General features: G+C 44.8%; 1 long non-coding RNA gene across 1 annotated transcript; it reads left to right on the forward strand.

The window, feature by feature from the left end:
* The first annotated feature begins 3,757 nt into the window (after positions 1 to 3,757).
* LOC135282081 (uncharacterized) lies at positions 3,758 to 10,722 on the forward strand. The gene is made up of 4 exons (XR_010348410.1): positions 3,758 to 4,095; positions 8,216 to 8,392; positions 9,205 to 9,328; positions 10,377 to 10,722. It is a non-coding gene; the product is annotated as an uncharacterized LOC135282081 (long non-coding RNA).
* Positions 10,723 to 12,017: the final 1,295 nt, after the last annotated feature.

Raw genomic sequence — 12,017 nt, forward strand, 5'->3', positions numbered from 1 at the left:
TCCTTGTCCATGGCAAGTTCCAACCCAAACCATTCCATGTTTCTCTAAGTGTCCTGACACCAGCAGGAGAGGTGCCTTCTTTTGGTGTCTTCTTCTGCTCTCCTTTTCAGCCAGAATTTGAGACACACCAAAAATTGAAACTACTTGAGTGGCCAAACTTTAAATAGTGATAATGTTGCAAATATCCAGGCACTTCACAGATATGAGTAGTTTATAATGAGCCCGTGGCTAGGGAACAATGTCAATTACAGCCACAGCTATAAGCACTTTTTTATTCTGCTGATCTTCTTAACATTTAACAATGGGGAACATTCTGTTAAAGCATCTAACCTATCATTTATAAAAGATTTATGCCATGTTTTCAAGTGTGGATTGGTGAAGTAGCACCACTATAAATAGAGTCATTGTGTCTGAGGTTGTTGGCTTTGAGATATTACAAAATAAGGAACTTTTTCTGGGGCTCTGGGCATGTGGTGCCCTGTTCCAATCTGGGTTGTAGTGCCAGGAGTGCCTGGTTCTGATCTTGCTTTATGGTGGAGCTGATTGTGTGACCTCAGGAGGAGGAGAGAGCCTGTTCTGTGCCTCTGGGAGTGTGCCCACCCTGGGACTCGCTGTGTGCTCTGTGGCACTGGCACAGGTGCCCATCCCTCAGGCTGGGTGTGAGCAGAGGTGTTCTGTGTGTATCAGTGAAATCCTTTACCACACACCTGGCATATCCTGTAACACACCTGACAGCTGACATATCCTGTAACACACCTGGCATATCCTGTAACACACCTGGCATATCCTGTAACACACCTGACAGCCGACATATCCTGTAACACACCTGACATATCCTGTAACACACCTGGCATATCCTGTAACACACCTGACAGCCGACATATCCTGTAACACACCTGACATATCCTGTAACACACCTGGCATATCCTGTAACACACCTGACAGCCGACATATCCTGTAACACATCTGACATATCCTGTAACACACCTGGCATATCCTGTAACACACCTGACAGCCGACATATCCTGTAACACATCTGAACAGGCACTGCAGGAACTTGCTGGAGACCAGTGCCAAACTCCCTGCACCAGCAGGGAGGACGAGAGGAGGGGTGTTGCCAGGCTGCTGCTGGCATTTCTGCCCTGCCAGGCACATGCCTTACATCCTTCAGTCAATGGATGGCACTGCTGGCTTTTCTCAGCTGGGCTGAATTCTGAAGTGCATTTATGACTCACTGCTCACTTTGAGACCAGCTGCTGGCACCGGGCTCCTGCAGCAGCCGGGTGCAGCTCCTGGAGCAGGGGTGGGCACAGGCCTTGGGGCTCTGCCAGGGGGGAAGTGGCCCCAGGCAGCCTCACCCCCAGTTCTGGTGGGCAGCCAGGCTTGCTGTGCCTCAGCTGGCTGTGCACAGACCAGAGGGGGCTCTTGCTTGCTGAGAAGGCTTCAAGAACATTTTGGGAGCTCAACCTGCTTGGGCTCAGCCCGGAGCCACTGCCAAGTATGAGCAGATCTCTGGGAATATCATGAAATCCCATCAGAGAATCATAGAATGGTTTGGGTTGGAGGGATCTTAAAGACCACCCAGTGCCACCCCTGCCATGGCAGGGACACCTCCCACTGTCCCAGGTGCTCCCAGCCCTGCCCAGCCTGGCCTTGGGCACTGCCAGGGATCCAGGGGCAGCCACAGCTGCTCTGGGCACCTGTGCCAGGGCCTCACCTCCCTCACAGGCAGGAATTTGTTCCCAATATCCCATTATTCATTATTTCTTATTAATAATGAGTAACATATTCTTCATTATTTGTCATCCTGTGGGATAGTGCATGAGAATTCACTTATTATTCATGGATTTAGCAAATTTATTGGTTTGTCACAGACTGCTCGCTTGAGCTTGCTGAGGCAAATTCTTAATTACACTGTTGTGATCCCAGAGTTGGTAAAATGGGAAAGAAGAGCAAGGAGATAGAGTAATGTGAATTTAAAAGGGGAATCAGAAAGGAGAGCTGAAAAATGGAAAGCTCTGAGAACCTGGAATGTTGTACACAGGTTATTAAGCATTCAAAGCAAAGAAGAAACAGAAGAAGTGGAAGGGAAGGTTGAGAAGAAGAAAAGCCATCTGTGAACAGATCTTCTTTTGCCAGAAGCCTGGATAAGCCCTAAAAATAACCCAATTCCAAAAGATCCTAAAGAAACAACCTGAAAACAGTCTTGGTTTAGCTGGGTGCAGCTCAGTGACATGAGTAGTGTTGCAATTATAAAATGGATGTAAATCAGAGTGATCTGTGCCTTAATTACCAGTCTGACAGAACAGCAGACCCAGTCCTGTGGAAACCCCAAGTGGTTTCTGTGGTGTCTCACCCCACAGACTAATTGGTCACTTGCCTTCTAGAAATGCTTTCAAGATAATTAAGAAAAATAATAAATTGGGAGAATATTTTGCTTCTAATTGGGTGTCAGATGTATTAAACCCTTGAGAAACTGAAGAGTTTGCTAATAACAAGAAACCCTCAGCTTTCTCTGGTGCTGCCTGCTTTGTTCTGAGTTGTTTTTGGAATAATCAGGTTTTAATGGATGTGACATTCACCACAGCTAAGCAAGCAGTTAGGAGAGCTGGGAGAAGTTCTGCTGCTGCCAATGTGGCAACGAATTTTGCTGGCCTGAAAAGAAAGAATCCCTCATTTTTGGTGTTACAAAACCCACTTTTGCCTGTTATTTAAAACTGTTATTCCAGCTGCCTCTGACAGTACTGCAGGAAAAGTAATTGTACTGGAGAAAAAGGCCTAAAATACACATTGTCTGCTTTAAACTTCTCTGGGCTGAGCAGCTCTGTTTTCTGCTGGCTTGTGAAGCAAATAAACTTCAGTGTGTATCCATTGCAGGGAATGGACCTTAGGAATTCAGCTTATTGATGCAGCCTTTGGGGTTTGGAGCTCCTGGATGATGCTTGAACCCACAAACATCAGGCATGTGCTTCTAAGTGGTTTCCATGGAAATAACATTAAAAGCTATTTAAAGAATGGAAGAAAAATGTACACATCTTTTATGGATTTTTACACCAAAATAATTGATTCTAAAGGCTGGTGTGAAGCAGTTCACTCTGATGCAATGAGGCCCAGAGCTGTTGAATTCTGGTTTTGTGAGAAGTGAAGTGTTTCTAAACACTTGTGACAGGAAAATACTGTGCAGACAGAAGTTACATGAGCATTTATAATTCTGTTTTATCTTCACTTTACTCTCCTGATGAACATGGCAGTCTTTTGTAAGCCAGTATTTAACATCAGTATTTAATTCTCAGTGAGCAGAAAGGGCTTGGGCTTAGTTCAGATTCTTTCTTTTTAGTTTTCAGAATAAACTCAAGAATTTAGGAGGAAATGATGAACTCTTTGGTCCATTTTGAAGTTGAGGAGATGGCACTGAAGTGACAAACAGAGACCCCAGAATAATAACCTGGCATGAAAACAGGCAGTGAAAAAAGGAGGAAACCAGCACCTCTGCCTTTCCTGGTAACTGCAGGAGCAGGGAAGGGAAAGAACGGGCTGGGAATGGGGGCAGAGGTGATTTGAGAAGCAGCAGAGGGTGGGAGTGGGGGCAGAAATGATTTGAGAAGCAGCTGCCAGGGGATGGTGACTACAGAAAATGTCCACTATTAATGCAACAGGACTGGATCTGCCTGGGCAGTGTCGCGAGCTGCTCCAGTGTGACATCACCACCAGGGCTGGAGATGATGACATTAATAGAAACTGGGCGTGTTAATTAAGAGCCAGGTCAGCTGTCCTCTGCTCTTAGTGGCAGTGTCATCCAGCTGTGATAGCTGAGTAGATTTTCTCACCCGCCAGTGGCAGACAGGAATTTTTAGCAGCTGATAGACCCCGGATCAATAACTTACATAAAGCAGCTCCTGAGTCACCTCCAGCAAGTGCACACACGTGAAATTGGGGAGAAATAGTCTTGAGCTTGTGCTGCTCTGGGATCACAGAGTGGGGAGATTGAGAGGGCCACAGTGCAGCTCTTTTCTCCAGTCTCCCACATTTTCTCTTGGAGCAGGATTTCTCCCCAGGTGTCTCCCACATTTTTCTTGGAACAGGATTTCTCCTCAGGTATCTCCCACAGTTTCTCTTGGAGCAGGATTTCTCCCCAGGTGTCTCCCCAGCTGTTTCTCCAGAACCAGATGTTCTCCCCAGATGTCTCCCACATTTTCTCTTGGAACATGATTTCTCCCCAGTGTCTCCCATGGTTTCTCTTGGAATAGGATTTCTCCTCAGGTATCTCCCACATTTTCTCTTGGAGCAGGATTTCTCCCCAGTGTCTCCCATGGTTTCTCTTGGAGCAGGATTTCTCCCCAGGTGTCTCCACAGCTATTTCTCCTTGTACCAAATGTTCTCCCCAGTGACTCCCATGGTTTCTCTTGGAGCAGGATTTCTCCCCAGGTGTCTCCACAGCTATTTCTCCTTGTACCAAATGTTCTCCCCAGTGACTCCCATGGTTTCTCTTGGAGCAGGATTTCTCCCCAGGTGTCTCCCACATTTTTCTTGGAGCAGGATTTCTCCCCAGGTGTCTCCCCAGCTGTTTCTCCAGAACCAGATGTTCTCCCCAGATGCAGAGGGGCAGCCCTGCCCCCTGTGCCACTCCTGCCTGCTCCTCTGAGCTGCTCTGCACTGAGCAGCAGCAGCCCCAGGAACTGGAATTTCCCTCCTTTCAGCAAGTTTCCCTTTCAGGCTGGAACAGATAGAAAATGTGACCCTGGAAGCACATGGCAACATTTGCCTCTGCCCACGTTGCCAAACACAGCCTGGCTTGTAGCAAAGCATGGTGTAAGCAAGAAATGCTTAAAAAACCTTGGGACTGTTCAGATTTTTAGTTGAAGGAATGAGGAGATAATTAGTTCATAGGAAATACTTCAGTGGACAATGCCAATCCAATTGAAACTTTAAGCTGTATATTCACGCTCAGCAGTAGATTTTTTTTTTTTAAATGATGTAAAATGCCAGCTAGAAAAGTGTTTTCCATTTAGGTTAAAAATAGGGGTTCTTGGATAAGCCACTGGAGCTTTCAAAAAATGCTCAAAAATAATTTCTTGCAAACTTTAAATGGAGTGGACTGAAGATAAAATTTGGAATAATTTCCATGGGGACCTACATTATATTTAACTGGTTGGTATCAACACCTGAATTGAATTTCTAAGGCAGCAGTCATAGGTGCTCACAAATTAGGGTCTATATTGCATGCTTTTATTTTCATTGTCACAAATGCTCCAAATGAATGGAGGAACCATTATTTTTAGGAAAAAAAATTCCTAATGTTAGCTTAAAAACCTCACCTCATCCAGCTTTTTATTTCCTGCTGTAGAATACCAGGGGCCAACTTTACATTTCTCTTCTGTAGCTGGAGCATCTGTGTCTTAAAAAGGTCAAGAATGTCCAATATTCAACTTTCTGGACAGTTTTTGAAGATCACGGAACATTACCAACTGTTTTTCTCTTCTAAATATACAATTTTCTTCTAAACATGCAGTTGTGCATTTCGTAAAGGTTACAGAGTTTGTGACATTCCCATTTCTTTGTCAATATGAAAGGACGTGAAGGTTGCACATTTGAATGCTCAGAGGTTGGCAACTAGAAAACAAACCCAGATGAATAACCTGTAATGAATACTGGTTCTACTTGGGGTTTTTTGGGGTTTCTGGGGGTGTATGAGGACAGGGAAAACATCTGATTAACAGATTTGTCTCTGGTTTGCAAACAATTCCGATTTCTTCTTCACTTTCTTTCTTAGACCACAGTGTAAGGCTACTGTGAGCTCTCAGGCTCAGGTTTAACTGTACCTCAGAAGAATTAGTGGCTTTTTGAACATTTCTTGAAGCACATAAGATAAAAAGAATTCTGGTGCTGAGCAAGTACTTCAAAGCTGCATTTGGGACTCCATAAAAAGCCCAAACAACTCTTGTCCTCTGTTGCAGAAAAGTTTGAATGCAGCTGCTTCCTCCTTCACATGAAATTTTATTTTACTGAAGAATAAATCCTTTTGTAATGTGCTTTTTAACGAGCACCGTGGGCTGTTGTGGTGCTGACTTGTGTCTCCTGCTGGCTGCACATGGGGGTGTGGGACAGCTCCTTGCTGGCCAGCTGCTTCCCAGCATTAATCCAACATGCAGATCCTGAACCTTAATGAAGGACTAATTGATGATCTGGCAGAGCCTCAGCAGCCTGGCTGCCACTGCCACACTGGCTTTATCTCCTGAGCTCCTGGCTCAGCTCAGTCACTCTCTTGGCCCAGAAGGTGAAGCAGAAAAACATCCAATTCCTTTAAATTCCCCTCGGAGCTCAGTGCCAGCTTCAGAAGGGGCAGTTCTAATGACCTAGAGGTGATTCATCCATTATCAGGTAATCTGAATTAGCTGAAGTGATTTAAATTCACGACAAAAACCTCATCCTTTAACAGAGAGCTGCCCATAGAAATGAGCAAAGAATTTGAACAGAACACTTCCAAAATTGAAAAGCTCTGCCTGCTTTGGCCTGCTCAGTGGAAGCAAAGCTGAAGGAAATCTGATTTCCCGTGGCTTTAGATGGACTTTGTGGGATTCTGGGGTTCTGAGTAAGGCAGAGAAGAGGCTCACACATGGATACTCTGTGCATCTGAAATATCCCCAGGGAGGGAACAGGCTGAGTGCCCCATCCTGCAGCTCTGCTGACAGCAAAGCTCATATTAAATCCTGGCTTTCCCCTGAAGAAGTCATCGTCTGGCAGAGTATTAACCAGTAAATAAGTCATCTCTTGGTTTTACAAAGCTGACATTACTGCATGAGCAGTTCCATGTCTTATTTTATGTCCCTGGATGAGAATGGAGCCTGGAAAGTGCTCTTCAACACAGCTTTACTGTCCAACGGAACACCTTCAATTTTAGTTACTTTTGTATTTATAAAAGAGTACATGGATGACACAAGGTTTTGGAAGAACCAGTGGATATTTTAAATTTTATTTTGTTTTTCCATGCCTTGACATCTCTCTTTCCTATATCCTGGCTCTGAGTCACCCTCAGCCTGCAGTTAAGTATTGCTGATGAATTCTCCCCTGTATCACTCACAGGTCATTTGTTTCTTTGTCTCTTGTGTTTGATTTTCATCTTGCAGTGATGAAACCTTGCACGAGCTCTCCAGGGTGGCTACCCCGGCCTCCAAACTAACACAAGATTTTTCTCCCTTCACATATTTTTGCCATTTTTGAATTTAAGCAGCCGTATCACACACAGAGCTGGGATTGAACTGCCCAGCGATAACTCCCTGCCTCCTCCACATCCGTTCTTTGTTCCCTTCTTCCATTTTCTGTGCTCCTGTGGTTTTGTACCCTGGGCTGACAGAACTGACCTCTGCAAGTTACCAGTTCTGGAAGAGTCCTTAAAAATCCTTTGTGTGACTGAAGAGAAATTCCTGCCACTGAGCCCTTGATTGCTTTTCTGTCTGCACAGAGCAGCAGCCTCTGAGTGCTGGGGCACCCCGAGGCTGAGTGCCCTGGCTCTGCAGGCAGAGTGAGAGGGGGTTTTGAAGAGGGGTCCTTCCCATGGAGAGAGAATATTCCGTCTTAGAGGGCAGCAAGTTATTTCACTCGACTTGAAACAATGGCTGTTTCTTCGAATTAAGTTGTGAAGTTACCCTAAGAGAGGAGGAAAGAAGGAAGAAACAATCTGTGGGTTTCTTCCACCCGCCTTGACCCCACAAACAGGGATGGTTTTTTGTGCTTTGAAAAAGTATCTGTGGTTAAAAAAACAAAACCCAACCAAACAAACAACCCAAACAACAAAACAACAAGAAAAACCTCTCAACCAACCTTCTCTAGTAAAAAAGTTCCTTTCCTGCTGTTTTGCTTTTCTAGAGATTAACCATGGAGCTGCCAGCTTGGGGCAGCTCTGGGGGGTTTGGGAGTGTGGAGGGATGAATTGCAGAAGAGCTGGGGCTGGAATCTGCACTCAGGGAACCCAAACCACATCCAGCTGTTTGTCACAGCCAGGGGTTATCCAGAGAGGGCTCTGGGGGTGACAACTGAGCAGGAAAGCTTTCAGATGTACCACAAGGCAAAAACAGCATTTCACACCTTAGAGCAGTCCAGCTGCATAATTGAAGGATTAAGTGAAAGGTTAAGTGATACAGAAAGCCACAGACGATCCAGAACAATTTCTTCTTTTGAATTCTTATTAATTCTTTTGAAATCTTGCCTTTTGACATAGACTGGCTCAAAATTTGGATTCCTGGCTCTGGGAAACTGGACCTCAGCCCTGCTCCGAGACTTTCTGTGTCCTGTTGAAGGTCTGGATCCCCTCAGCACCCAGCAGGATTCCTCCTGCCTCAGTCCTGCCTCCAACCTCAGCAGCTGAGAACAGACAGTTAGGCCATGATAGTTTCAGGTTGTATCGAGATGAACTCTGTACTTTCAATCTAATCTAATGTTTGATCTTTCCGACCCCAAATCAAAGCTATTTTCTGAAGCATTGCCATGGTGATGCACAACACACGGTGTTGTCATTGCCAGGGCTTTTAGAGCTTTATTGAAATGCTTTTGAGCTGCAGAAAAAGATCTATGGGAAATAATGGTACATTATGTCAGAGATTGATTTACAATGGGCTGCTCTATAAAATATTTAATAGAATCTCTAAAATTATATCAAGACAAGTTACCAGAAAATTAAAAATACCAAAGTATATAGAGCTGCAAACATGGGCATTAGTGTGTGAGTACAACCAGGCCTCTCCTTCCAGAGCTAGGAAGGAAAATATGTTTGCTGGCAAATTGAGTAATTGTTTCTGAAAATTGGCAGCTCCCTCGTTTCTGGGTAAGCCTTCAGCATTACCTATTCCTAAGAAACTTCTTTGTATTCACAGAGTGCTTACTATTGTGAGGCTAATAGATATGTTTTTGATGAACACATTTTTCCATTTGAACTGTGAGAGCAGTAACCTTTAGTCATCCACAGACAAGATCATTTAAATTCTAGGCTCAGTGCAGCAAATTTGCTCAATTCAGACTCTGATATGCACATTGGCTTAATTATTCTTGGGGTTTGGCTTTTTTTTTTCATTGTGATGAATCTTATGTGATGATCAGATAGTGAAGTTTATTTTATCTGTGTGACAAATTCATTTGTGGTCTGATGAATTTATTTCCCCCCTATTCAACCCTGCTCTTTAAAACACAGGATTGCTTTTATTGCTTTTTCAGAGCGCCCTTTGTAAACATCAGATTCTGTACATCTAATTCCATCTCTCCCAAAAACCAGCAGTGGGTGTTGGATGTGAAATCCCGACCCTGCTGAGGATTCAGCAGAATCTTGAACCATTCCCAGGTAGTTCATGAAATAAATGGGCAGGAGATCTTTCTCCTTTTTAATGCCTTTATTAAGAAGAATCAGCTCAGGTGGGGAGAAATCGACAGGTCGCGCCCACGCCGCTGTTGCTCCCAGGAGTGGCACGGAGGAGGAGGATGATGCAGCTTTGTCCTGGTCTGCAGACAGAACTGGGGATTCCGTCCTCACCGGAGAGTCGCAGATTCCTGGCTTGTTTGTCTAACACCCCGGGGCGTCTCTTTAATCAGCATCTTTTGAGGTTAGGGTGAGAAGCAAAAAGGATCCAAGCAGGTACGGGACTACGCTCCCATCCTTAGACGTCACTTAGGTCACTTGTTGGCTCGTGATTTTAGGGGTTTTTCTTGTAAAAACTGTAAAAATTCGGGGCGCAATGCATTTCTCATCTGCATGCTGGCTCTGATGTCACTCCTATCCTCCTCGGTCTGTCCCTGTCCCTCCCTGGCAAGCGGCCAGCATCAGGGGAACAATGGTTAATCACCAGTCATTAACAGGTAATTGAAGAACTCCTCTTTAACAGTGAAACTAACTTACAGCATGTGGTCTGACTTGTTTTTAACTCTGCAACCTAAAAAAAATAGGTAACTTTTTATTCATAACAGTTCAGACCACCCCGTGGAAATGAGGCCCAAACCCCCTCCAGTCCCCAGGTCAGGCCAGGTCCTGCAGCTGTCCCTGGGATGTGGGAGTTGATGAATCAGTGCCTGGGATTCAGGCTGCTAAAACAGCACTCAGTGCTCTGCCTTTCACCTTGCAGAGCATTAATTCAAACATATTCTGTCATTTCCTCTCAAACTTCTCCTTGCCATTAATGGCAATAGAAACATTAAATTTGCATACATCAATTACTCAGCAGATCTATTAACCAGATTGTTAGGCTCATTAATACTGCTTGAAAGTGAGGCTAATTATATCCTGCTTCCCATTTGGGGTGTTGTTTCTGTCTGAGTTGTAATGTGACTAAATTATTATTTTGATTATGCTGATGAGTTTGTTCATTCTCATTTATCTCCTGATTCTTTTCATTCAGAAACCTTTGAAATCTGCACAGATGCTGCAGTCTGAGAAGCCTCCCACTGAAATTCAAGCAGTACAGTTCTGTTCTTCCCAGGACAGGGCTCTTGGAAACTGGGAGGAGGAAGAGAATGGGGCATTCTCCATCCATAGGGGTATATTAGGTCACCATATGGATTTTCTGAGTGAGTTTGGGCAAGTTATTACAAATCAATGCAAATTAGTTCGGCTTTGCATCCAAGCAGCCCAATAAATGGATTGAAGCAGCAGACTGGAACTTGCTTGTGCTAACAGTCATCCTGATCACTCCTTTTTCCAGCAGGCCCTTACCAGGTCTGGAAAAATCCTTTCCCAAGGATCTTTGTTTTCCATCCCATGTGCAAAATCCTTTCCCCAGGATCTTTGTTTTCCATTCCATGTGAAAAATCCTTTCCCAAGGATCTTTATTTTCCATCCCATGTGAAAAATCCTTTCCCAAGGATCTTTGTTTTCCATCCCATGTGAAAAATCCTTTCCCAAGGATCTCTGTTTTCCACTGCTGTGCCATTTCCCCAGCCTGACGCTCTGCCAGTCTGTAAAATGCTGTCTCTCCTGAAGGAGGCACCTGACACATTCACGGGGCCATTTCCTAAATAATGGCAGAGATTGTACAAGTCCTTTGGTGATCAAGAAGAGCTCTCAGTGGTGAGGCTGACAAGGCACTCCTGCCTGTTCCTATTCTCTCCCTGCCGTGTCAATGGAGCTCCAGGGAATCAGGAGGGAGAAGAATGATGCTGAGTGCCAGGAGAGCCTCCAATCCAGCACACACCAAAGAAGTGGCACAGCTTTGCCGTTCCTCATCCCTTCACAAGGCTCATTAGCACTTGGTTTACCGTGTAAAAATAAAAGAAAATGGAAGCAGAGCAGTTAAGGAGCAAATTGGGAATGACAGAATTGTGTCAGAGCACTGGAGCCCATTTGGTCATTTCAGGGCTGTGGCTTTACATGTTTGGGGTCAGTGCCACTCTGCTTTCCCACCCCTGCAGGTGTCCCAGGAACACCTGGAGGTGGCACTCTGTGCTCTGGGCTGGGTGACAAGGTGGCATCAGGCACAGCTTGGACTCTTGGAGATCATTTCCATGCTCAGTGACTCCGTGATTCTGTAACAAGAAAATTCTTCTTTGCCAGAGCTCTCTTCTTCCTGGCTGTGACATCCAGAGCAGCCTCGAGCTACAGAAAAGTGACACAGCCACCACAGCTGTCCCCCCACACCCTGTGTCTGACCTTGGCATTTGTGCCATTGACTTCTCCATTCTCAGTGAACCATGAGGACAAACCACCAGCACCAAAATTTGTTAATTAAACCAATAAACTTATTAAACACTGCACTTCTTTATATGAATAAAAGAAATGCTTCAGATTACCAAAGAGCTTTTTGGGTTTGGGATACCTGGAGCCCAGTCCTGCCTGAGTAGTTGTAGCCAGTCCATTCTGTGGTTGCAGGCTGTCTCCTCCCACAGGAACACCAGCTCCTATTCCTATTCCTATTCCTATTCCTATTCCTATTCCTATTCCTATTCCTATTCCTATTCCTATTCCTATTCCTATTCCTATTCCTATTCCTATTCCTATTCCCACTCCTATTCCCACTCCTATTCCCATTCCTGTCTCTGTTTCT

The sequence above is a fragment of the Passer domesticus genome, chromosome 16 (assembly GCF_036417665.1).
Source record: "Passer domesticus isolate bPasDom1 chromosome 16, bPasDom1.hap1, whole genome shotgun sequence".
Lineage (NCBI taxonomy): Eukaryota > Metazoa > Chordata > Aves > Passeriformes > Passeridae > Passer > Passer domesticus.